The 25,937-nt window shown below is 40.6% G+C and overlaps 1 protein-coding gene across 7 annotated transcripts in view; it reads left to right on the plus strand.

The window, feature by feature from the left end:
• The window catches only part of LRRC4C (leucine rich repeat containing 4C), a 1,085,469-nt gene that overhangs the window by 901,707 nt on the left and 157,825 nt on the right, over positions 1–25,937 (plus strand). For all 7 annotated transcript variants that reach the window (XM_064492434.1, XM_064492435.1, XM_064492432.1 and 4 more), the window contains one exon: positions 777–873. The gene's annotated coding sequence lies outside the window, so the exon portion shown is untranslated. The remainder of the gene's footprint in view (positions 1–776; positions 874–25,937) is intronic.

Raw genomic sequence — 25,937 nt, forward strand, 5'->3', positions numbered from 1 at the left:
ATAAGTTTACAAAAATTCAGGCTTTCTCTAAACGTGCTTTACTACAGATTCTTCCTGACCATCCTACCTATATCACACCACATCGTCAGACGGAAAATTATCACAAAATTTGAAAAATGGAAAGGGACTTAGAGGCGATTCTGTACAAAGCTCTTAATTTTATGTGTGGAGAGATTAAGACTCAGAGAAGTTTGGATACTTGCCCATAATAGCCTGGCTGATTATGATAGGGTGATGAATTAAATCTAGTTCTGATTTTCAGTTCAATGCCTGTATTTACTCATTTCCTTGTTGCTATATCAAACTGAGAAATACGTAAATTATAGTGTACATTTTCTAGTCCATTTTTAATGTCCACTTGGCTATTACAGTTAGAATAAACTGATAACTGTATCTATTATTTTGAACTCATGACAGTGGATGAGGTAAGAGTAAGAAGTCTCTCCAATTTCTGTACAAAATATTATTCAAAATGTTTCTCCAATGAAGTATGTATGATTCATGACACACTTCAATAATCCAATGCAGTGACCATTGGTAAAGGGAAGCAAAACTGGCAAATGCAGAGATGAATAAACTAAAACAAATATCTCTCTCTGTATCTGTATCTGTATCTGTGTGAATGTTTCTGTCTGTGTTTGCCTATCTATATTAGAAAGAAGAAAGACTAAACGCAATTGGGGTAAAGTGACAAGCTGGACTACCTAATAATAGCCTTAAATTTGTTCTCAATTGCATAATTTAAAAAGATAATATTTGTGTTTGTCTTCCTCCAGGTATAAAAGAAACGATATCTACAGAAATCCAGAACGCTTCTTTAACCTCTTTGGGTTTTCTCAGGAAGATCAGAGACTTTGGGGAAATTTCCGGAAGGTAAGTTTCAAGTCGCACTAATCTGTTTTCCTGTGGCTTCCTTGCTAGCTTACAAAGTTCAGAACAAAAGAGATGTTCTGTAAGTCAAAAGAGCGGACAAAGGGAGAGCCAGATTCTGCTTTTCATAAATGATTCAGTTAATATCTGAGAATGTAATTTCAATGCGTGCCAAAAACAAGCTTCCTGACACTGAACCCCAGCGTGAGAGAGGTTTACCCCCCCAGTCCCAGGATGGGCAGCTGCAGCCTCGCCCAGCATGGCAGCTGCCCTATAAAATCTCCAGTGTGGAGTAGCAGGCCTGAATGCGTCTTCCTCTCAACATCCTGCTCTGAATGTGAAAGCGAAGAGAGTGGGTTAAACTAACTGATGAAGTCTTGCTCCCAAGGTCACCAATCACAGAAGCAACTCTAATAACCGAGGAAAGGAGACAGTAAACTGAGTAAAGAGAAGCCAGATGAGCTAATATAAGGGAGTTTTTTCACATGGAGAAATTCCGTAATACGGTTGAAAAATAGGAGAGGCCTGCCCGGGAAAGGAAGGGCTCTGTACAGCTTGCACGAGGCTTTCGTTAACCTGAGAGCACACTCGGAGAGTTCCCTGTGAGTGATGGAGGCAGCCACAGCGCTGTTGTCTCCTGCTTTAAGCAGCAAGCCGGACTCTAAGCACAATCTTTGCTAACTGCCTATTAGAAGTCATGTATTATTAGAATCACAAGGGGCATGTATTGTCATAGAGAAGATGACACTAAGACAGACTGCTGGCATTTGTGGTTTTACTCTTTTTAAAAAGCCCATTACATAGAGTAATCTTTAATATTTCAGGCATGTGATTACACGATTCTGTAAAGAGGGTGTGGAGAAAAAAGTTTAGATAGTAAGTGAGATTAACTAACTTTTCAGTGGACTTGTCTCACTGGGAATTTGTATTTCTAACTTAATAAGTCATCTATTTCACTTGGATTTATTTGTTGGTAGAAAATAAAACCTAGAAAAGGGAACTTATCACAAGGATAGAAAAAAAAAGTCAGAGGCTTGAATAAAAGTAAAATAGTAGACTTTGGTACAGGACTATGAGCCAAGCCAAGTAGGTCTTGGTAGCAGCAGCCACTTAATATTTTCAACTGGATGGTGCCTCAAGAATGAATGGACCTTGTTCCTTTCATATGGGTGTTTCTTCATCTGAGATTCAAGATCATGCAAGAAAAACTTGGATTTATTTTGGTCATTCAGTTTGGTCAAATTTTCATGATTTCCCTCTTGATGGTTATACTGGAGTAGCAAAAGAAAACATTGAATAGATTGGAAAATTTTTATCTTCTATGATGGAGGAGCAGTCATCTGGATTTGTCACTCCATCATGAATACATATCATGGAGAATAATTAATCATCAAAAATGAGATAAGGGCTATCATCAGGAAAAAGAGTCCGTATTTAATATTATTTAATACTCATCACATTGTAGCATAAAGGGGGTACCGCCTATTAACATGAGTAAGCTACAAAAACGTGTGGGCACAATGACATTTAGGAAGTCGGTTATTAGCAAATGTCTCTTGGGCAGATCCTTAAAGAATGTCGAAGGACTGCTAGATTGATCAGCCTTTTAACTTGGACACTCAAAAGTCGTATTTCTGAAAGTTTTATGTAAGCTCGAAAGTATGAAATCAACTAGTCCCCCGAAATGAAAAAAACATTATGCTCAAAGAAAGGAGAGGACCGGTAAGAATATAAAAAGACTGGAAATTCACTGGGGGTGCCAAACCTAAAAATCTTTCATAAAGCAAAAACCTTTAAAGCGCAATAAAGTGGTCCTCGCTCATTACGGCTTCCTGCTCCAGGAAGAAACAAATACAGCTCCTCACTTAGAACCCTGATTGAAGTCCTCAGGATTTCTTCATATTAAGTTCAACCAAAGGCATGCTCGCCATTGATATTTAGTAAATGCTAGTGGAAAAGAATGATTGAATGAATAGTTAGGTTAATTATAAATGTATTAGACAATTTTCCAAGATATGCTTGTTTAATCATCTATTTTTAAATGAGTCGATATCAATTTTTTCCCCTTTTTCCCATATCCTCAAAGGCTTTCTAACGCCATTCTTTTAGCATTGCATTAGGAAACCAAAATGAAACAAACAAACAAACAAACAAAAACCCACAGGTAACTTAAGAGAAAGCTATATCCATCCCTGATAGATCTATTCTAAAGAATTTATCTCTGAAGTTCAAAGCGATCTGGTTTCTGGGCACCAATAAATCATAGCATAATAAATCAGATCCTAGTGGGAGCATTCTAATTTTAATTTTACCTGAGATTTATGAAGTTCCTAATCATATTTTGAGTCTGTTAGTAAAGTGAATGAATAATGGGTTTTATAGGAATGTTTGGGTATTCAGGGAAATTTTCCAAGAACCTTTTGCAAAAACATATTAAAATCTTAGGTGAGATCAGGAAATACAACCATCCCTTTGCTTAACCATCACAGCTCTTCTCTATCTGTTGTGTGTAAGCTCTGGCATACAGATTTTTGCCCATTTGGGATGGTTTATCCAAATAGGAATTAGCCTTCCAGTCTTTAAGTTTATTTCTGACTTCTCCTTGCTAATAGAAGGGCAGAGAATTACTGTCTTCTCAAAGGTGGTTAAACGAACAAGAGCAACAGATTGCAACAAGTAAAGTTCCAAATAGCCTTGTCAGGTTTGTGATTCATATACAAAAGAATAGACATCTACATGGTTAAGTTGCAGTGGCTGTTCCTTGATGATTGACATTTTTATTTAGGAACAAATAGAGTTTCACTTATTCCTGGAAAACATATCTATAAATTAGATCCCCAGATGTCTAAAGTGAGATATGTAATTTCAAGTGAAACAATATTATTGCCCCAGTCCAAGGAGAACTAATTGGATCTTTGCTATTGTCACATCCATGGGAATTTTTTGATAAAAAATACATAGCTTTTTCCAGTTGGGGTTGTCTCTAAAATGTGGCTGTATTGGTAGTGACTGAAATAGTTATTAGATCTGATTCATAGAGTTCTTGGTAATAGAAAAAGCACGCCCACGTTCCCATGACTCAGGCCCTGGGTAGCAAATCTTTTACACCATCAATCTGATGGAGCCCTATTCAGGGAGATCTCAAGCCCTATGGGATGCCTCCTCCTTGATCTTTAAATTAAAAACTGAATTAGAGCACCCAGCGGTGGCAAGAGTGTAAAGAAAGAATGTTTTTATAAATGGCTGTGGAGAGAGTACCTTGGTGTAACTTTCTGGAGACCTATATAGCATGCTAGCAGATGTCTTTAAAATATGCCTACCCATGTCCCAAGATTTTCTTTTCTAAGATTTATCTTAAAGAAATCAGTGAACAAATGAATGAAGATATATGTGCATGCGTGATCACTGGAGCATTGGAAACAGTTGCAATATATTAAAAACACTCTAAATACCTGAAAATAAAGGACTCCTTGTAATACAGTTTATTGATAGAATAAACCACTATATAGTCATTAGTAATGATGCTGCTGCTTGGAATATATCGTGAGAATATATTCACAATACAGTATTAATTTTGAAAAATCTGATTACAGGGATTTATGCAAATATGATATCAATAATTATATGTTACATGTATTATGCATCTTATGTGTATAGAAAAATATCTGAGTAACAGGACTGTGGCCTATTCTTTTTATATATTCTTGTTTTAAATAGAAATAGATGTAAGTATATAAACTGAGAGAATAAAATAGATTGCAAACTAGGGGAAAAGGTCTTCAGTGACAGAAGACCCTCTACTGCCATGAAAAGGCAAACACACATACAGCCTCTTTAATAATGCTTATTGTCCTCGCTCCAGAAGGCCCTTGGAAGCAGGTGTTTCTGTGGACTTACCATGTTTTCCTGGGAATGTAGCTGAGCTGGGACTCCTACTGTCCTAGTTTATAACAGTGACATCTCTTGATTGTTGCTGGTATAGGAAAAAATGGGGGGCACAGGCGGATGTCCACGTCCCAGGTCTCGGTTGAGTCCCTGGGATGCACCCTGCCAAGTGTGAGTCCTTGGCTTTGCACAGGAGAGAATTTAAGAGTGAGCCATAGTTGAGTAAAAGTGGACTTATTCGGAGAGACGCACACTTCATAGACAGCGCGCAGGCTGCCTGGGAAGGTGAGGGAGCAGGAGACACTTCGAGGCACCGTGTGGCTGGTTTTTATATACTAAAAAGTGGGAGGATTATTCCAGCTACTTTGGGAAAGGGGCTGGGCTTCCCAGGAACTGGGCCACTGGCCTCTCTCTGACCCTTCCTGGTTGGCCTCGGAACCGTCATGGCGCCCGTGGGCATGCCACTCACCAGCTAGTACGCTGCAGTGTGTATAATGAAGCTCAAGGTGCGCTGGAGGCCGAACCTCCTGCCATCTCGGGCCTCACGCTCTATTGGGAGTTGACTTTTCCGCCATCTTGGTGCTAATTGCGGTCATTCCTTTAGTGGTTGTGCCCTTCCCCCTTCCCTCCTGTCTGTTGCTATGAGTCATAGACTGGAGGGGCCATAACCACTAGCAGTATGGTAAAAAGCATGGGGGCGGGTGGCTTAAAACTAATATAAACAAAACCAGTTCATCACTTACAAATAAGACTAAAGAGCAAGAATGTGAGATGTGATTTGCCTGGGTTGGGACTGAAGAGACGCTGAGGATGGTTAAAAGCAGAAGCAATGATATACGTGCTGCTCAGTAGCAGGGTAAAGCCGAGATGAATTCTGGTGTGGTACCTATTTGGTTCTCAGTGAAAGGAGCGCATGAGTTTGTTACTGAAAAAAGTGAGGGCAAACAAACCGAACGTTGGAATTTGGAGCAGGTTTCTTGCAGGGCCAGGCAAGGAGGACGGGTGGCTCCTGCATGAAAAACCTGAAGTTCCTGACGGTTTTTCAGGGAAAAATGTTTATAGGCAAAATTTGGGGTGAGGGCTTCAGGGTGTGTAACTTTCTTCTGATTGGTTGGGGGTGAGGTAACAGGGTGCTCCAGGAATCTTGTGCTCAGCCTGAAGTTGCCATCCTATACCTGGGTGGGGACCTTAGCTCCCGCAGAAGAGCTCAAACATATTGTTATGTCTGTTCCTTGAGCAGGAACCAGGACCCTGCCCCAAGGCTGCACTATTATTTCTTGACTGCTCCTCCTTTGTTTCTGCATTCCTTCCTTCCCTGATTAGCAACTGTTTGAATCTGCCCTTTGGAACTCAGGGAAGGACAAGGAGGCTGAATGACACCTATATCCTACAAAAGAAAAACGGGGGTCAGAAAGGATTTGTACCTGGGAGGACCCCACAGGGTCCTGATCCTTTCAAGCGGCAGTGATGAAAATGACAGATTCACAACCCTGCAAGCCTGCACAGTACAAAAGAAAGGGCACCTGCTCAGGGAGGTGCCGACGTGTTGATCCGGGGACCTGGAACTCTGGTGCAGCCACCATCAAATCTTTGCAGGTAACTGAATGTGCAAGTAAATGCCCTTCAAGCTAAACCCCCTCTCCTCTCATCCAGGTTGTAGATGCTGCTCCTTCTAGAATATTGGAATGTTGATTTAAAAAAAAAAAAACAAAAACCCAAATTACACAACCTCAAAGCTGAGAGAGTTATGCTTTATTCTGGGGCTTTACTGAGGGCTGTAGCCCAGGATTCGGCCTCTCATAGCTCCAAAGAACTGTTCAAAGAGGGAATGGAGGAGCCAGTGTTGGGCCAACTGATGCCCTTCAAAGTCCAATGACCCCCGTTCCTGGGCTCTCAGATGTCTGCCTGTGATTTCTCAACAGATAAAGTACATTCTTTACTAGGCGTGTTTCCCCTAACAAACCAATAGCTCCAGGTAATAATCTCACAATAGCTCAGGCTGGCTTGTTTCAGCCCACCTTATCAGAGTCAAACGCACTGCCCTTCCGGGACCCTAAACATCTTACCTCACCTACAACCAACCAGAGACTTGTGCACAAGCCGATCAGGGACCTTGTGGCCCTACCTTATAAAAGACCCCCACATCCAGCGCTCGGTGCTCACACAGACACCTCTCATCAGTTTTCCACAGTGTACCCCTAATAAACTCCTTTCTATTCTCATCCTTTATATCTGGTAAATTCTTTTACCAACATACATGTCACCGTGTCACCGACTGGCCCCTGTTGTGTCCCACAACAGCCAGGATATATATGAGTTTTTGCTGAAATAAAACCATGTAGTAGACCATCCAAAGATGACTGCTAATCACAAAAAAAAAAAAAAAAGGACATCTCACGTTAAAGGTTTTAGTGCTTTTCTATGGGAAGATGCAAGAGTCTGTGTTCATTGAAATGATTCCTTTGATATGCACCATAACTACCTAGGGCCAGTATTCCATTCTTTTCCATCCTGAATTCCCCTCAGGGCCCGCTGCTGGGGAATGCTGCCATGACTCACGGCTTGATGGAAGGCAACGTTGTTTACTGAAATGGTGGGTAACATTTTCTTTCCACAAGAGCGTGCCATACTGCATGTCGCAGGGTGCAGTGGGCCAGTGCTCCGGTGGTAAAAGATCTTACCAAAGGCAAAGGATGAAAATGGAGTTTATCAGGTTACACTGCCATAGACAGCAGTGGGCCACACAGATGAGCGGTGCCTAATGCGCCCTGTGGGTCGGCTGCTGAGGTCTTTTATTAGAGAGGGTTCCATCAGGTACCAAGGGATCACAAGGTGTGTGACCTGCTCTGCACAAGTCTCTGGCTGGTTGATGTCAAGATAATAGGGAAGGGAGGGTGTCATGAAAGGGCAGGGCTACGTGACTCCAGGAGGAGCTGTGACCTGTTGCTTCCCGGCATTGTATGGATGATCCTCTCCACTGAGGCAGGATTGTATTAGGAAAGGAGTGTTCTTTGTTATCTTTAAAGGGCAGCAGCAGGGAATCTGAGGGGCCTTGGAGCAGGAATCTGCCAGATGTCTGTGGCCCCCACACTGCATTCATGGAGTGGTTAGTATCCCTGAGGCAAAGAAGGGTCTTTTGCACTGAAGGCTAAAACGGGAGCAGCCCCATAGAAAAAGGTCCCCTGGAAGTCGCTTTTCACTTAGCATTCTTGGGTGGATCTGTGTTGGTGCCATGAAAGATTAGGAGTTTGTCTCTTATGAGGTTTTGAATGAGAATCTCTTATCTTATCATTACTGTTATCATGAAAATAATAGCTGGTAACAGTACTGGAGGAAGGACTTCCTATGCATATTACTGGAACTAAGCCTCTTCACAGGAGTTGTCTCAGTGAATTTTCACAGCACCCTATCTACAGTCCTTTGAAAGATCAAGACACAAAGGAGGAGAGAAGTTAAGAAGCTTGCTCAAGGTCATTCAAATTGAAAGGAGGTGGATGTGGAATTAAAATCTAGGCAGGATAATTCAAATCTTAAGCTTTGACAGCTCTTCTGACTCTGTGTCGAATAGAACACACTATCATGTTTATTTTTGGTGACTGTTGTTTAAAGCAACAGTACTAATTAACAAAGACTGACATCAGATGTAACCTAGCCAGATCCCCCAGGACTCAGAATTTTTATTTTTCAGATATTCTTTTGTATTTTCCATAACAAAAGAGGGGAGCTGGTGAGTTACAACCCCATTACTCAACTTTAGTTTTCTTCTTTTGCCCTAACCTGAGGAATAAATACATCCATGAGAAATAACAAGATGTGAATGAACTCCATAGCCTCAGAAAGGAAAGATGTCCAAAGCATATAGCATCGTATGGGAGCATCGTACCTGACGGGGGAAGTGCACACTCTAAGCCTGGGGTATTTGCTAAGTCGTAACCGTTTGGAAAATAGGTGAAGTGAAAATCACCTGCTAAGTCTCAAACACGCCACAGCACGTTTCAGCTGAGAATGCTTAAAAATAAAATACTGGAGAAGGCAAGCTCTTTGAAGTTACGTTTGCATGTGATCTCGTTTTCTACACGTGCGAGGTGAGAGTTTCCTTCAAGGCTGCCACTGTCATCATTAAGCCCCACTCACTCATTCAGTAAATGTTTATTTGACATGTACATCGTGCCACGGAGGCAGGCACGGGGGCTACCCAAGTGGGTTAATGCTCTCTTCTGTGGAGGGAAACAAGGACAGACCCTAGGAGCTTAATATCTTAATGGTATACGGTAGAGATGAGGGGAACAGATGCACATTAACATAAAGATATATACGCTTGCCCACATCTACGCATATGCTTTCTTGCCACGCTGCCGGAGAGAAATATCAATCACGCTGAAGATATTAACAGAATGTCTGGGTAGCTTCCGCCTGGATCGCGGAAGACTTCATGGGTGAGTTGAGTTTTGAAAAGTTTTGGGGAAAATGACAAAATAAATCACGGTGGTACAGAGTATGGAGACGTTTTCTGTTTTGGCAGAAATAATGACACAGAGGATCTGAGGAGTCCTCAGAATCTCCCAGGAGTGCAATTTGAATTAGGAAACAGCTCAGGTGAAGTGGTTCGTGGAGGTTCAACTATCAGGATTGATGGGTTTGTGTGTGTGTGTGTGTGTGTGTGTGTGAATATTTGTAAGTGGAGTCTAAATAAGACAGATCAAAACACCCTCTCCAGGTCCTGTCCTTAGAAGCTAAAGCCTTTGTAGATGAGATAATGCATAATTATTATACTTGATTCTAGCAAAAAGAAAAGTAAACCGAAATCCCTTTCAAAGGCTTTGACTTTAAATCAAACTGGGATAAAGCCCTATCTTTGCAAATTACTTTTTAAACTTTAAAAAATTACTTCTCTTGCCTTCAGGTCCTTTATGCAGGAGGGCTGGGAGTCAATGCACGTAAAGAACTTAGCACACTGTCAGACACATAGTTCGTGCTCATTAAATGTTAGCTGGGTAATTATCAGTAATCCTGCTTTACTGTTTTATTAAAATATGGCGTAAAAGTCATGCCCACTGACTGATGCATAATAATATGCAATTTGGTTTTTGCTTAAAAATAGGTTTATTGAAATATCACCATATCCAGATATTGGAGCAAGCAGTGTGGAATGATAATGAATCAAGCTGAGTCCTTACCTGCAGGGGCATCGGTGTCTGTCAGAACCCATTTTCAACTAACCACAACGACTAGCAGGGGGTCCTGCTTTGTGCCCTGATTAGTTCCTTATTTATCTATCAATTCCTAAGGAATTCAGGGCTCTCGGAAGCATTTTTTGTTTAGCAGAAAACAGTTCAAAATGCCTCTAGCACAGTGTACTCTTGAAGCACTTTTGTACTTAAAAAAAAAATTATGTTCCAGTTAATAAAATACTTTTACCTTCATTAAGATGTGAGGCTGACAAGAAGCCTGTGAGGTAAGCCCAGAGCTGGAGGGGATGAATGGAGGGGTGGAGAGATGAATGGAAGAAACTGGCATTTCAAGGCTCTGAATGGCTTGCCCATGGTAACAGAGTCATCCAGTAAGACAGCAGGAATGTCTTCTGCGTTATGTTGCCTCTATGGAAAAAGGGTGAGTCGCCCGTTATTCCTTGGATAGGCAGAGCCAGCTCTAAGGAAGCATCTGAGTCTCTGGCGGGTGTGTGAACGTTTCAGTTTTCTTCCTCAGCCACTCCTTCCTGTCTCTAGTCAAATATTCCCTGCTGCTCCTGGGCTGCTGGACAGCCACAAAAATCACACCTCTGCTCCCTCCTTGTCCTTCCCCTTTGGTCAAAAATACTGTATTCTGCAATAACAATAAAATGTGGAGTCTCCACGCAACGGAAAATTATTTCACAATAAAAATGAATGAAGTATTGGTCTGTCCTATGACTTGGATGAAACTTGAAAACGTTCTGTTGAGTGAAAGAAACCAGACATAAAAGATCACATATGGTATGATTCCATTTATGTGAAATGTTGAATATGAATATGATATGGATATAGTTCAGTATGTTCAATATCAACTTAAATACAGAATAAGAAAATCTATAGACGCACAAAGCAGGCTAGTGATTGCCTAAGGCAGACAGAGGAGGATGGGGAATGACCAGTAAAGGGTAGGGAGTTTCCTTCGGAGGTGACCAATTGTTTGAAAATGGGACTGTGGTGTGGTTATGAATATACTGAAAAGACATGGAGTTGTGCATGTAAATGAATGACTCAAATTGTATGTGAATTATAGCCCAAGAGAACTATTAAAAAATAATAACAGGAATGGCCAAAATTAATGTAACCATGTCTTGTGTGTATGTGGTAAATACTTTGCATATATCAATATTTATTTCTTAGTTTACCCTGTAAACAACCTTGAGGCTGGCACTATTTTTATTTCCATTTTCTAACATGCACAAACTAGGAAAGAAGAGTTAGTCATCCAAGGTCACACAGTTGGTGAATGGCAGAGGTCGGATCTGAACTTGGGAAGTCTGGCTTAGAAATGCTGCTCTCTTAACACACACTAATCCCAGCCTTCCCCCATCATTGTATTCTCTCTGATCTGGGCACATGGGAGTAGTGACTGTGCCCAGATCTCCCCTGTGCTCTCCCTTGCATTTATTCCTGTGTATTCTTCCTTCCCATTTATTTATTCCCCCCCCCCAACTTTGAGGTGTAATTAGTATAAAATAAACTGGATATATTTGAAGTGTCCAATATCATAAGTTTGGGCAAATATAAGCCCTGCACGACTATCACCTCGATCAAGATAATCAACATAATAAACTTGTCCATCATCCACAAAGGTTTCCTCATGCTCCTCCATCCTCCTTCCGTTTCGACCGCTCTGCCCCAACTCATTTCAAAACACTCTTTTTTTTTTTAACATTTTTTATTGATTTATAATCATTTTACAATGTTGTGTCAAATTCCAGTATTCAGCACAATTTCAAAACACTCTTGATCTCTTTCTGTCCCTAAAGATTCATTTTTGTTTACTAGAGTTTCATATGAAAGGAATCATACAGGATAGACTCTTTTTTTTGTCCAGATTCTTTCACACAACATAATTATTTTCATACTTATTCACGTCATTTCAAGTCTCAAAAGTCTAGTTGTTTAACTTGCTGCATAATATTCCATTATATGGGTATACTGCGGTTTGTTTCTTCCTTCAGGTTTTGATGTGTTCTTGGATTGTTTCTAGCTTTGGGCTGTTGCAGTTCAAGATGATCTGAGTGTCGGTGTACAAATCTTTGTGCAGGCATGTGCGTTCATTTATTTTGTGTAAATAGGAGTGGAATACCTGGATCGTATGGTAACATTTTACATTCCCACCCTCTGTGTTTGACAGTTCTAGTCCCTCCGTATCCTTGGCGATACTTTTTGCTCTTAGTCATTCCAGTAGGTGTGGAGCAGTATCATATCTCATAGTGGCTTTTATTTGCATTTCCCTAATCAATAGTGATGTTGAGCATCTTTTAATATGCTCGTTTGCCATCTATATGGCTTATGGTTTATTTGCCATCATTCTTGTTTGGGTTGTCTTTTTTCTTACTATTAGGGTTTGTGAGTTCTTTATGTATTTTGGTTATGTCTTTGATGAGATACATAGTTTGCAAATATTTTCTTCCAGTCTGTAGCTTAGCTTTCCCTTCTCTTAAAAATATCTTCAAGAATTGAAGGTTTTAATTTTGGTGAAGGTCTATTTATTATTTTTTTTCTTTTGTGCATCATGCATTTGGGATTGTATCTAAAATATTTTTGCCAAAATCAACATCATGAAGATTTGTCTCCTGTTTTCTTCTACAAGCTTTATAACTTCACGTTTCACAGTTAGGTCTATGATCCACTTTGAGTTAATTTTCGTACAAGGCATGCTGTATGGAACCAAGTTCATAGTTTTGCATATGGATATTCAATTGTTCCAGCACTTTGTGTTTAAATGACTATCCTTTCTCCATTGAATCATCTTTGTACCTTTATCAAAAAACGTCTCTTTTTCTTTGCCTGTCAAAATCCCACTTATCCTTCAGGGTCAAGTTTAGATGCCTCACTCTCTAGAAAACTACCCCACATTCTCCTACTTAATATGTTTGCATTCACTTATGGTCAAGTAAAAAAACAATCATCTATTAATAGTGATTATCTCCAGCTGTGGATTTGGAATGACTCATTTTGGCTAATGTACTTTGTCAGTACTATCTGAATTTTCTGCCATCAGCATTTATACTTCATAGAGAAAAAAATAATTTAATTTTATGTATTTATAGTATATTCCTGGTGACACATTTACATAGTTTTTTGTTTGTTTGTTTTCCTTTGTTTTGAGCAAATAAAACCCAACCAAACTGAGATATACATACACACATTCTATTGGTTCATGTAACCAAAAAATTCTCAGAACAGAGGAGCTTCAGGTTCGGCTAGATCTAGACACCCAATAGCTAGTAAGCGGAATGTATCACGGTTAATCTCGTAGCTCTGTTCTCATCAGTGCTGGCATTTTCTCAGGTGGTCTCTCCTGTGTGGTGGCAAACAATGACAGGTTTATGTTACCCTGGCAACATCAGTGGATCAAGGGTAGTTTCTTCCTTATCGTCCTTGTAGAAAAGACTGTGGTTGGCCAGCCCCGAGTCACTTTGCCTTCTCAACAATTATGTTGACAGACTGACCAAGTTATTTGTTACCACAGAACATTAATATTCATCATTGGTAACATAACGTAATGTTAGGTGGTCAGCCCTATCTTAGTGTCTGAGGTTGAAGTCCTGGAAAGAATACTGAGAAGCTGTATCAAAAGAATAACTGAAACATGGTAAAATGTCCAAAGCAATGTCTACTACTTTAAATTTTATATCACCCACAGGATCTGGCCACATTGCTATTGCTCAAATTTTAGAAAAGAGATAGTAGACCCAGTCAGGTTCACTGTCATAGTTTCTTACAGCTGCTATAACAAAGAAATCACAGACTTAGTGGCTTAAAGCAACACAGATTTATCATTTTATAGTTCTGGAGCTCAGAAATCCAAACCCAGCCCCGAGGGGATAAAATTAAAGTGTCCGCATGGTTGCCTTCCTGTTGAGGCTCCAGGCAAGGGTGTGTTTCTGGAGGCCTAGATTTGTGGCCCTTTCTTCTTTCTTCAAAGACAGCAGTGTGGCATCTTCGCTGCTCTCTCTCAGACTCTGACCTTCCTCACTGCCTCTTACAGGGATCCTTGTGAGTACACTTGGCCCTCCTGTATAATCTGGGGTAATCTCATCTCCAAATCCTCGACTCAGTCACCTCCGTGAGGTCCCATCTGTCACATAAGGAAACATATCCACAGGTTCACAGGATTAGGATGTGGAAATCCTTGGAGGGGTCGGGGAGGGCGGTGCATTATTTAACTAACCGTGGTCACAGTGATGTTAAGGGCCACTGCTGAGTGTTAATGTTGAATCTGTTGCCAGTGATTCAGTTCTTGTCTCGCCACAGAAAAAATTTCAGAAACAAGGTACAGAAGTTAAGAAAGTAAAGTGAGAATTTACTAAAGGATGGAGAGTACACTCTCGAGGGGAGAGCGGGCAGGCTCAGGTGAGTGGCTGCCCTGAGTTTCTTTGGCAAGTTGGTTGCATAGGGTGTAAAACTGAACAGGCAGGACATTCACTGGGGAGGGAAGGGTTTGGGGTCATATTCCCTGATTTTCATCTCAACTCCAACTTTCCGAAGGGAGGAAGGATTTTTGTCCTTATTTATTCTGGATCAGAGGTGTCATGGCATTGGTGCATGATGGTACTTCTAATCTGTAAGGCTAATTTTATTAAAATGAGGGCATAATGAACAAGAGGTCACATTCGGATACTGGAGACTCCTGCTTTTTCCCACCTTTTTTTGTCGGCCTCCAGGACACTTGTCACCCCAAAATGTATGACCACTTATCAGCCCAAAGGTTCCTGCTTTTCTTTCTCTGTCGGGGGACGCCTGGTGCTTACATGATGTGTGGTTTCCTGCATTAGTCTTGTGCCCCTCCTTTCTGCCCAATTCCTGCCATGTGGCCTGCATCCCCCTTTGTCTGCTCATAACTAGCAATCTGCTAGCTCTAACAAATCCATGTTTCCCAAACTGAAGATCATTATCTTTTCTACTTTGTCACAAACATATCATGTCACAGAGGTTATGTATAACTTGCCAAGGTTTCACATTCTTAGAGAGCAGGGAATTTCAGCCACCATAACATACTGTATGTGTGTGTGTGGTGGGCAGTGAGGGGGAGGTTGCTTTTTTTCTAAGACAACGGGTTCAACTTTTGGCCTGTTCAACAGCAGAACAAAAAGGTTCAATTTCACTTTGCACCTTGCATCGTTCCACAGTGGCAGTTGCCTCCTTGGCCCTCCCTCTTGATTAATAAAACAATAATGTGGATTTTCTTGAACCTTCTTTATTTGATAAACTCTGTTTCTAGCAGAAGAATACGGATTCCATCAGTAGGCAAATCACTTAATAGTTTTCAAATGACAACTGTAATTCTCTCTCAGCTGTTCCTACATGTGCGAAGACAAACAGAATGAAGGCTGTCACGTGAATAACGTAAACAATAAACCTCTGTAAGCTCAGTTATCTGATTATTTCAACAAGCATCTGGAAACAATTTTAAGTTTTTATTCTCTAACATCTTTTTCGTTTATTTGAACATTTGTAGGCATCGGCTTATAATAAGTCATTTATTTCTTCTGTGCTCTAAATTCAACTTAACAAACATTCAATGAGCCACTAATAAATGCCAGAAATCGTGCTCACTTCTATGATGGCTAAAAAGACAAAAAACAAAGAATCACTTTCTCCTGGAGTTTTCAGTCCCTGTAGGAGAATCATACAATTACACCAATCACTATATAATCTGGCAGAATGTAAAGGCCATGACTGAGGTAGAAACATGGTAATAGTATTTAGAGGGAGAAACATCATTCAGCTGGGGAGAATTAGGAGCAACGTAAAGTATTCTGGCGGGTGGGTGAGAATTTGCAAGGCAGAGGTAGCACAGGAGAGTGTTGTCAGTGGAAAAAACCACAAAGCAAGGAGGCGAGAAAACCTAGGACTAGTCTTGGGAATCACAAGTCCCCTGGTTAAACGGGGCAACCGAAACATACAAGGAGTTCCCAAGAACTAGACTGTTTATGTCGGTCCAGCTTCTGAAGGTATCTAATGTATTCTTCCCAATACCCTAGCAGTTTTCAATACGTGTGTGGTGGGGAGAGGATTAGGCAAATACCTGGAGACTGACTTCAAAACCCGGGGTGGGAGGGGTGCGGGGGAGGGAGGAGGGAGGAGGGAGGGTGATACTGCCATCTAGTGGGCAGAAGCCAGGGATGCTGCTGAACATCCTAGGACGCAGAGCATCCCCTCTCCCCCCCACCCCCAAACAGAGCTATCTGACCCGAACAATCTGTGCCACAGGAAATAAACCCTGCAACAACCTCAAGAGGTTGTGTTATTGTTTCTTTATTGGAATGATGAGGACATTGAGGCATTTTGAGATTATACATCTTGCCTGAGATCATTAAATAGTAGTGAATGGCAGAGCAAGATCGGGGGCGCGTTATAGAGAGTGAGGAATGTGGGTATAATCGAGAAGCTAATGAGAGTCTTTGAACGTGGGCACGTCAGTCTCGGGAGCTGCAGCGAGATGACAAGGCCCGCGAAGGGCTTAGCCCAGGGCCTGACGCGCAGCCAGCTCCCCATCAGCGTTCCCTGCGCCTTTAAGTGGCTGCTGGTGCTCTCCGTGCTGCCTCAGCTGCGCGGGGGCGCCTTTGGCGGAAGGCGAGACCACGGGCTGAGAAACAGTCCGGGACGAGGGCAGAGCGTTCGGAGTCTGAGCTGGCGTGAAAGCTCGTGGCGTGTACCGGGAGGGACACGTACAAAAACTGTTACCCACGGGGGACCTGGGGAGCCTGACAAATGAGCGAACGAAGGCGCGGACGTGTGGCGGGGGGCACTTCTGAAGGTGACTCTGGTTTTGAACATGAGAAACTAATTTTCACTTCACCGCCGTGAAGGGAACAGCTGCCGTGCTAGGAATGACTATGCTTACTTAAAACAGACAAACTGAGACACAGAAAGGTAAAGCAATTAGTTCAAGGTCACTCCACATTCGAAGATTTCTTTGCAAACTTAGGGAGAAGAAAAGCTTGACCTTTTTAAAGATACAATAACTAAATCTTCAGAGGAGAGAGAAGGACGAAATGACATTTTCTTTAATATGCTTCCAAAGGCGGTATTAACATTCATTCTGCCATGTCTTTCAATAGATGACAGGAACTTTAACCTCTAGCCACACATTAGGGCCAAATGAGATATGTAGAGATACCAAGGATTTCCCCAAAGAACGTGGGCTGAGGGTCTGTGTTTTTTTGTCACGTGCACTGCATTGTTAAGCAAGAGCCAAAAAAATGACTTGACTGACCAGGTAACAACATGTAAGAGAGAGGAGAGAACTCGCAGTAACTGAAAGCTTGATAAAATATATTTATTAATAAAAGCAAATGCCACAAATGCTTAGTAAGTGCGCATCCAGTGTCAGGAACCAGGCTAACTATTACAGGTGCAGTATTTCATTTTCATCCTCGTAACTGTGTGAAATGGATGTGACCAGTGACTGATGAGGTCTCTGAGGCTAGAAGAGGTTAAGTGACTGACACAGGGTCACACAGGAAGTACCGGGAGGTAGTGGGAGCCAATATTCAAACCTCAGCTGTTGCACCCAAGTGCCCAAGGTTTTACCCAATGTTGTATATATATACTTAGAAGTTAGGAACATAAATTCTTCCTTTTGGGGGTATTTGCAGAATGTATATATAAAGACGAGGTGCATAGTTGTCATTCAGTTAAGCCCTACCCAAGAGTGACCCCAAGAACAGATGTTCGAGGGACCCCGTGCCTCCCTGTCAAATCTCCACCTTCGCTCCTTATCAGTGCCATACGGTTGGCTTCCCTGTGAATACCAGGAGTGGAGGATACAGCCGTGAACAGGACAGGCAGTGCCCCTGCTCCCACGGACAGCACCGTCCAGAAGAGGAAGACAACTCCACAAGCAAAAAGAGACAATCAGATAAGCGTTCTGCACCAAATTAAAATATGAGCAGCTATCTCAGCTGCTTGGGAGAGAGGGCCTCTCCCAGAGGATCAGAGTGATCAGAGCCCCCAAAGACCAGGGAGGGGATGTTCCCGGCAGAGGGACCGGCTTGTGCCAAGACCCCATTGTCCGCCTGGAGAGAAGGCCCTTCTGGCTGGAGATGCTAGGGTGTGGGAGCAGATGAGGTAAGATAAGGTTGAAGAAAGGCTGAGAGGAGGTTTAAGCCCAGAAAAGTAGTATTTTATAAGTCAATATAAGGAATTTTCATTTTATTCTCAGTACAATGAGATGCCCTTTGGGTAGATCTTATCCTCTTTTACCCAGGGGCTGCTGTCCAAAAAGTTAGCTTTGGGGGTAGAGAAGAAGCTAAAGAGACCAAGAAAAACTCATTTTACCTTGATGTTATCAGTTAATATTTCATATGAATAAGACAGAATGCGAGAGCTCCCCAACTCTTTTAGCAGCTTCATTTATATCTGAAAGGTGTGTTTTTGACACTTCAATCTATCAGTGGGTGCCATTAATCTGCATATGGTCTTATAAGAAGTGTCTTTCTTCTCAACTTTTCCTTTTCTTTTTGTTCTCGGGGAAATGAATTCATGTCATTTCCATTTGAAATCCCGTGGCATCTGACTGCACTACACTGAGTGGCACCTTTCTAGGACTTGAAGCTTAGGCAGGTGGCATTGCTTGTCAGCGGCACCTTAAGGAGAAAAAGAGTCCCTGAAGTCACATGTGGAAGATGCTTTGACTCCGGTCCTCCGTAGGTCTGCGGGTGAGGGGCGCCCAAAGAGTCGACTCTGGTGAGTGATCCCAGCAAGCTGGTTCTTAGCATTTCTCCAGGGCTGTGTTTTGCTGTGAGAAGAACATCTCAGCAAGCGTTTCTAAGAGGTCCTCAATTTCACTTTGGAATCGGGCTTTCTGAAAAAGGCTGCACTGGGAAATTTGGGGGAGGATTTTCTGCAGTTGTCTTCTGAGACAACCAATTTGTTTTATGAAAGGCCAAATAATGTCAATCACACCATTCTGTTGATCTACATGTAAGCACTTCTCCAGGCAGACATATTCTGATAAAAGTGTTCAATTTAAGAGACGAAAAGGGCCCTCAAAGGTCATGAGTCTAGCAAGCCCCAGACTTGAACGTCTTTCATGTCATTAAAATGAATAGACAGTGGCTCAACAGAATGTTTCCAACTTTGGATCTTTGCCGAATATTTACATTTTAAAACATTACTGAATAAGAATAAGAAAGGACATGATATTTGTAAAAAAATATAGGAAAGAATTAACCACGAAGTGAAGATTTTTACATGAAATTCAACAAACTTCTAGGACAAACCCAGGACGTTGTGCTCACTCCTCTCATTTTGCTATAGTGGACTAGCGGAAATTGAATCGGGGACCATGTTTGGGAACTGCTTAGCTCATGTAACCCTGCCTAAGGACCCCACTACAACTTGCAGCCTGTGCTTAAACCACTCCAGTGACAATGTTGCGAAGCAACCCATTCCCTGTTCAGAAAGCTTTCTTTTCAGGAAGTGCTTTATTACATTGAAGGAGAGTTATGAATAGCCTCCAAGTCTAATGTCACACGTGTACACACACACACATACCCACGCACATATGCACAAGCAGTAAACATGCAAATTGTAACATTTTGCAGATTTGAACACTTGGCATTTCTTGTACCCATCTCCCTCTCTATGACGCCAAAGCTGCTGCCTTTCTTTGGATCCTCACGAGCTCCCTTGGTTTCTTCATTGCTCTCCGGTGTCCAAGTTGCTCCTCTTCTGCAGGTCACTTGCATAATGCCCTTTAGAATGTCTTCTGCAATTCCCAAACTTAGCATGTCACTCCTTAACTTAATATCCCTCCGTGATAAATGATAATGATATTTAGACAAACTCCTTCCAAAAAATAAATAAATAAAAATAAAAGGATCCTTGACCTGGCTGCTATATGCAAGTTCATTTCTTGGCATTTCATCTCCTTTCCGGCCACACATCCTCCTTAGGCCCTGGCCCTGAAGGATTAGCAGTTCTCCTCAAGTACAAACGATAAATATTTGTCTAATTCAAACTCAGGTCTATGTGATTCCAAACTTAACTGCTCTGGGCTCCACTCCATGCTCTTTCCTTAGATCAAGCAGATCCTTTTTCTGAATATACACTAATCCTTTCTAAAAAATATAAGAATCTCTGGGGGAAAACGAAAAGTTCCTAATACGTTTTCTAGTTGCAGTATTGCAGAACCCACTGAATTTGGTACTAGATAAAATTTTGTTAAATAAATGAATGGATTCGATTAGGTTGTACTAAATTGTCATTTAGCACCTACATGCAAATTTGTTTACTTAGTATCTTTCTTATTGGAGAAGAAGAATACACAGAATGAGGCCTGAGGCTTATATAAAGAGGAATAAAGAGGAAAAGACACCAAAAAGGGGGGTGGAACTCTCCAAAGAGAAATTTTGTTTCAATATCATAATTTTGTCACCCTCTAACCCTACAGGTAAAAGAAGCAGAATTGAGAATAGAAAAAGAGAAAAATCAGTGGTCTTTTTAAAGTCACCACTAAAATCAATAAAACCAGTAACAAAAAAATTTAGGTATAATTAATGAGAATTAAATTAATAAATTAAATTTCAACATAGCATAATCTTTTTCAGTATTCTTTGATTCATTTTTTCCAGCTTTATTAAATACAATTGACATATAACATTGTGTAAGTTTAAGGTGTACAAATGTGATGATTTGATACATGTATATATTATGAAATGATGACCAAAATAAGGTAAGTTAATACCCCATCACTTCACATAATTCCAATTTTTATGTGCTGTGAGAACATTTAAGATCTATCCTCTTAGCAACTTTCAAGTGTATAATATTGTTAACTGTAGTCACCATGCTGTACCTTAGATTCCTGAGACTTACTCATCTTATAACTGAAAGTTTGTATCCTTTGACCACCATCTCCCCATGTCTCCCCCAGATCCTGACAAAATCATCCTACTGTTTCTATGAGTTTGGTTTTTTTAGATTCCACATATGAGTAAGACCATATAGTATTTGTCTTTCTCTGACTTATTTCATTTTGCATAATGCCTTCAAGGTCCATCCATGTTGTCTCCAATTTTCTTCTTTCTCACAGCCCAATAACATGCCATTACATACATACACACACACACACACACACACACACACACACACACACACACACACATTTTCCTTACCCATTCATCTGTCAATGGACACAGAGATTATTTCTACATTTTGGCTATTGTAAATAACCCTATAACGAACATGGAGATGAAGGTATCTCTTCAAAATCCTAATTTCACTTCTTCCATATATATATATACCCAAAAGTGGAATTGCTGGATCATATGGAAGTTCTATTTTTAACTTTTTGAGGAAACTTCATACTGTTTTCCACAGTAAATGAATCAATTTACCACCAACAGTGCACAAGGGTTCCCTTTCCTTCACACCCTGGTCAACACTTGCTGCTCGTGACCTTTTCGTGTTAGCCACTCTAACAGGCGTGAGGTGGTAACCCGTGGTGGTTATAATTTGCATTTCCCTGATGGTCAGTGATGTTGAGCATCTTTTCACGTACCTGTTGGCCACCTGCATGTCTTCTTTAGAAAAATGTCTATTCAGGTTCTCTGCCATGTGACACAATTGTTATCCTAGTGAAAATATGAACTTCTATAAAAATTCACAAAATTGTAATAAAAATTCTTTTCAGGAAGATTGTTAACTAAAGGTTGCAGTGAAGTGTCAAACACTCAATCCATTAACAGTCACCCAGCGTTCATTCTATTCAATAAGACTGCTAGTCCATACACACCTCATACTCTTCATCTGACCCAGGAATACTTATTTTATATCTCATTTCCCTATAAAACTCACATAATTGTTGATGAGTTTAAAAGATCCCTTCCCATTTTGAAATGAGAGTAACATATCTTTATATATGTTTATCTTCGGTGTTTGCAGAATTATTTTATTCAAGCGATAAGTGTTTCCATTTTCCCTATAAATACAATAAATTATTTCTTTAAAATCTGCAGCACCTCCTAGACAGTCATTTACTCCCCTCAGGAATGCTGTGCCTGTTAGAAACCTGGACATTTAAAAAAAATGCAGCTTGTTTAACATTATTTGAATCATACGCTATTAAATCAGCTGGAGGCCTGGAATCACAGATGTGTTAATGCACCTTCAATGGGAAGAGAACAGAATTTTGAAATCTATGCACTTCGTTTTCTGAAGACACAACAGTAACATGCAGGGGAGAAGAAGGCTGTCATTTGTTGAATCTGCACCGCATGGCTACTGCCGAAACAAAGCGGCATTCTTTAGGAGCTGTTTAGTATCAACTGCTGATGTAGCTAGGCAAAGTGCAGCTGTCTCCCCAAATTACACAACTCAATTCACACCATCTACTAATTCCTGGTGGACTTTTAAAGATACCTTTACGGGCACGTTTCTTCTCAGCACAAAGAATCCTGATTTAGACAATACAAAAATGCCACCGTGTAGTTTTTGTGTGCAAATTCCATCTTTCTTAGAAATAGTTGATACAAGAGACTGTGTTCTATGAGGACTTGGGTCGCCATCGAAAGGGATTTCTAAAATGTAGCTGGGTCTAAATTGATGTAGAATTGTTTGCCAGATTGTTATACAAGTTGTTTCTTTCCGCTTTCTTCTGATTACTTTAAGTCAGTCCTAGAATGTCCTGTAGTCTAGGGTGGTCTGAAAAAGGAAGTATTCTCCCTCAAGATGTTTCCCCTTCACTCACCCCCTTTTTCCCCAGATGTCCTTTGTGATTGATACTCTCCTAGAAAGAATATTTTAAGACTAATTTCAAAATCTGGACTCTCTTGATCTTTGCATGGCATTTAATAGTCTGATCATCCCTCCCATAACTGAGTATATTAATTTAGCTAAGCTTTAGTCTCGCTCATCTTTTGCCCACAAGTTAGTTAGTTAGTTAGTTATTTTCTTAGAATGAACCACCTTCTCTCTCCTTTGGCTGCAAAATGAGCAATTCTGCACCCATCAGCTGTTGACTAACATTCATGGAGCTTTGAACACATTTAGTTTTCTTTCTTTTTTAACTTCTTTTATATTTATTTTCCCATTATTAAAGTAATATAACAGTAGTTCAAAATTTTGAACCCAATCTCAAAAAAAAAAAAAAAAAAAAGCCCAGTCTCACACCAAAGAACACCACTATATTGTTAGCAAGGTGGTAAATCACCATTCTTATTTCCATGGCTGGAAACGTACTGTATATAAGTGTCTTCTGCCCCTTTTGGCTCCTATATGGCAAAAATTTTCCGTTACTGCATTATTTAAAATAGCCCCATTTTTTTAAGTAGAAATGGATCATGCTCCTTGTAAAAATAAACAAACGGTATAGAAAAATACAAAGGAGAAATTATAAATCACCCCAAATTCCATGACCCATGGATACCACTGTTACCATTTTGGGGAACAGCCTCCCAACTTCTCTGTGTATTTACTTTTACTTAAATGGAATCGTGCTGCACATGTCATTCAGTTTCCCGCTTTTGTCACCCAAATGGGTGTCCTGAACACATTTAGTTTTCTTACACGTAAGTCCTCCAGGACTGCCCCCATGTACGGATGGTTCTTGACTCCGCCACCGCCCCAGCTCTTTATAGTTATTTCTGGTAAAACTGACCAGATTTTATATCACCATTGCTTATGATGAGCATACCTCCTATCTACTCACTCTCCTCCCTCAACCAAGTAAACAGTTGATTCATCCATTCTATCAAAATATATTTAGAAGGGCCAGGCACTGTGCTAAGTAATCTGGGTACCAATCAGTGTTCAAAAACCCAGTTCTTCTGCAGATTGACTAGTTGTGTGTGTGTGTGTGTGTTTTCCCAGTTACCTGTAAGGCTATTTGTGTTTTTCTCATTTCTTTCTGGAAGCTTTTCGTAAGAACCATTTATGAAATGGAATATGAATCCTTTGTTCTATGTAAAGGGTTTTCCCAGTATTGTGGGGTTTTTGTTATTACACATATTTTCCCTTTATTGTTTCTTCCTTTTCCCATCAGTTTTTCTTTTTCAGAAGCTAACTGGTACTAGGGAGGGGATGGAATGGATCAGAAGAAAGACTAGTGCAAAAGAGTCCACAGCGGAACTTGAGAATGGTCTTTGTAAAGTAATACAGTGAGAGAATTGGGCAGACGTGTGAGCCTTTCCTGACTCAGCACCAGCAGATGTGCTCAGGGAAGTGGAGGCAGCGGAGGAGTTAGTGATAACTTCTAACTCCCATAATACCTGACACAGAATGGGAGGTGAATATTCATCTGTTGAAATAAATAAGTGACTGAATGCAGAGAATTTTCTTTCCTGTAAACCTCAGGAAAGAAAGGAAATTTTTTATCTGTACAGGATAGAAGTTTGTGGTTGCGTGCAGCGATCACCCTAATCCTGCCCTCCTTTTTGTCATGTTCCTCTGCGGTGGCCTCCCGCTGTGGGTGGCATGATCTGCTTCATTCTTTGACAGCGGCTACAGCCAAGTGATTGGCTTTAGCCAAGAGGAAGTCAGCAGATTTGATTCACACAGAAATTTGAACAAGTACTTTCTGCTTGCTCTCTTAGACTTGCGCTGTCACCTGAAGCTGATGGAGGGTAGAGACTTAGAAAGTTGAGTTGTCCCGGTGACCTTAGCTGAGACCATTCTAGATCGGCTGTTAGTGAAACCAGCCAAGCTCAGAGGGGCCACTTAACCAATCCTTGACTGCTTGTAACTTTGTGAGAAATAATAAATAGTTAGTGTTTTCAGCTTCCAATTTTGGGATGGTTTATTATGCAGCAAAGCTAAGTGATAGAGAAGTTCCAATTCTCTGATTAAATTATTTTATTTGGTTTTTCTATTTATTAATTAGTATTCTATTTGATAAAAGGGATTATCTAATTACTGAAGTATATTTACTGAAGTACAAAGTGTCTCATATTTCTGAGAGTTTATGAACCGCAGTAAGAGACAAAAAAATGTAGGTTCCTCCATTTCCTAATGTCTTAATCTTAGACATTCATTTATTCAACTATATCCACAGTACTAGAAATACAAAAAATATGCTCTTAGGAAATCAGTCATAATTTAGGGGAAATACATAGATGAGCAAATGATTTGCATCCAATGCAATAAGTAATAGGAAGTATTTATTACAACCATGATCTCTGAAGCAAAATAACCTGAGTTTAAAATCTTGCTTCTGTCACTTCCTAGCTGGGTGCCCTTGCTTAACCTCAGTTCCATTTTCATTATCTATAAAATGGGATGATAATTGTACCTATTTCCTAAAATTTTGGGGAGGAATTGCCTGCATTGACATCTACAACATACTTAGAACGCTGCTTGGCACTTGTAAGCTATCGCTAAGTGCTAGTTAGTATTTAAAATTTTTAGAAGCATGAGGACATAGAAAAGTAAGACGATATAGGATGGAAGTGGGGGAGGGTAGTAGAAGACATACTTTAAAAACAACATAAATTTGCAAATCTACTTGGACTTGAGTATCTTCATCTATATTTCAACGAACAAACAACAGATGACTATTAGGATATAGTCATCTTCTGATTCTGAGATACAACATTCTTGGAATATTGCCTAACATGACATGTAGGGAGTTCCCACTAAATATGGCATTTGATTATTAAAGTAGTTTTCAAAGGAAGTTGGTCTAATGAAGGTAATCTACATGCTTTTCATTACGTGTGACTGTAGAGGCAAGCTTGATACAATTATCCCATGGACATTCTGGTCCCTTTTGTTAGTATTGGAAGCGAAAGGGGACTATCTCTTCCCAGAAGCCATAACATAAAGACTCAAATCTTAAGTATGTGTTGTGCTTGAACAGAGCAGCCTACAGCCTGTTAAATCAAATTAGTTAATGCAGTAGATGCATCCACAGCTTCTCTGTGTTTAAAGCAAAGCTACTGAGTTCATTCTGTTTGCTAGTTTGTATTTCTGATTACAGGATGCTGTCCTCTGCTGTTT

The sequence above is a fragment of the Camelus dromedarius genome, chromosome 12 (genome assembly GCF_036321535.1).
Source record: "Camelus dromedarius isolate mCamDro1 chromosome 12, mCamDro1.pat, whole genome shotgun sequence".
NCBI lineage: Eukaryota > Metazoa > Chordata > Mammalia > Artiodactyla > Camelidae > Camelus > Camelus dromedarius.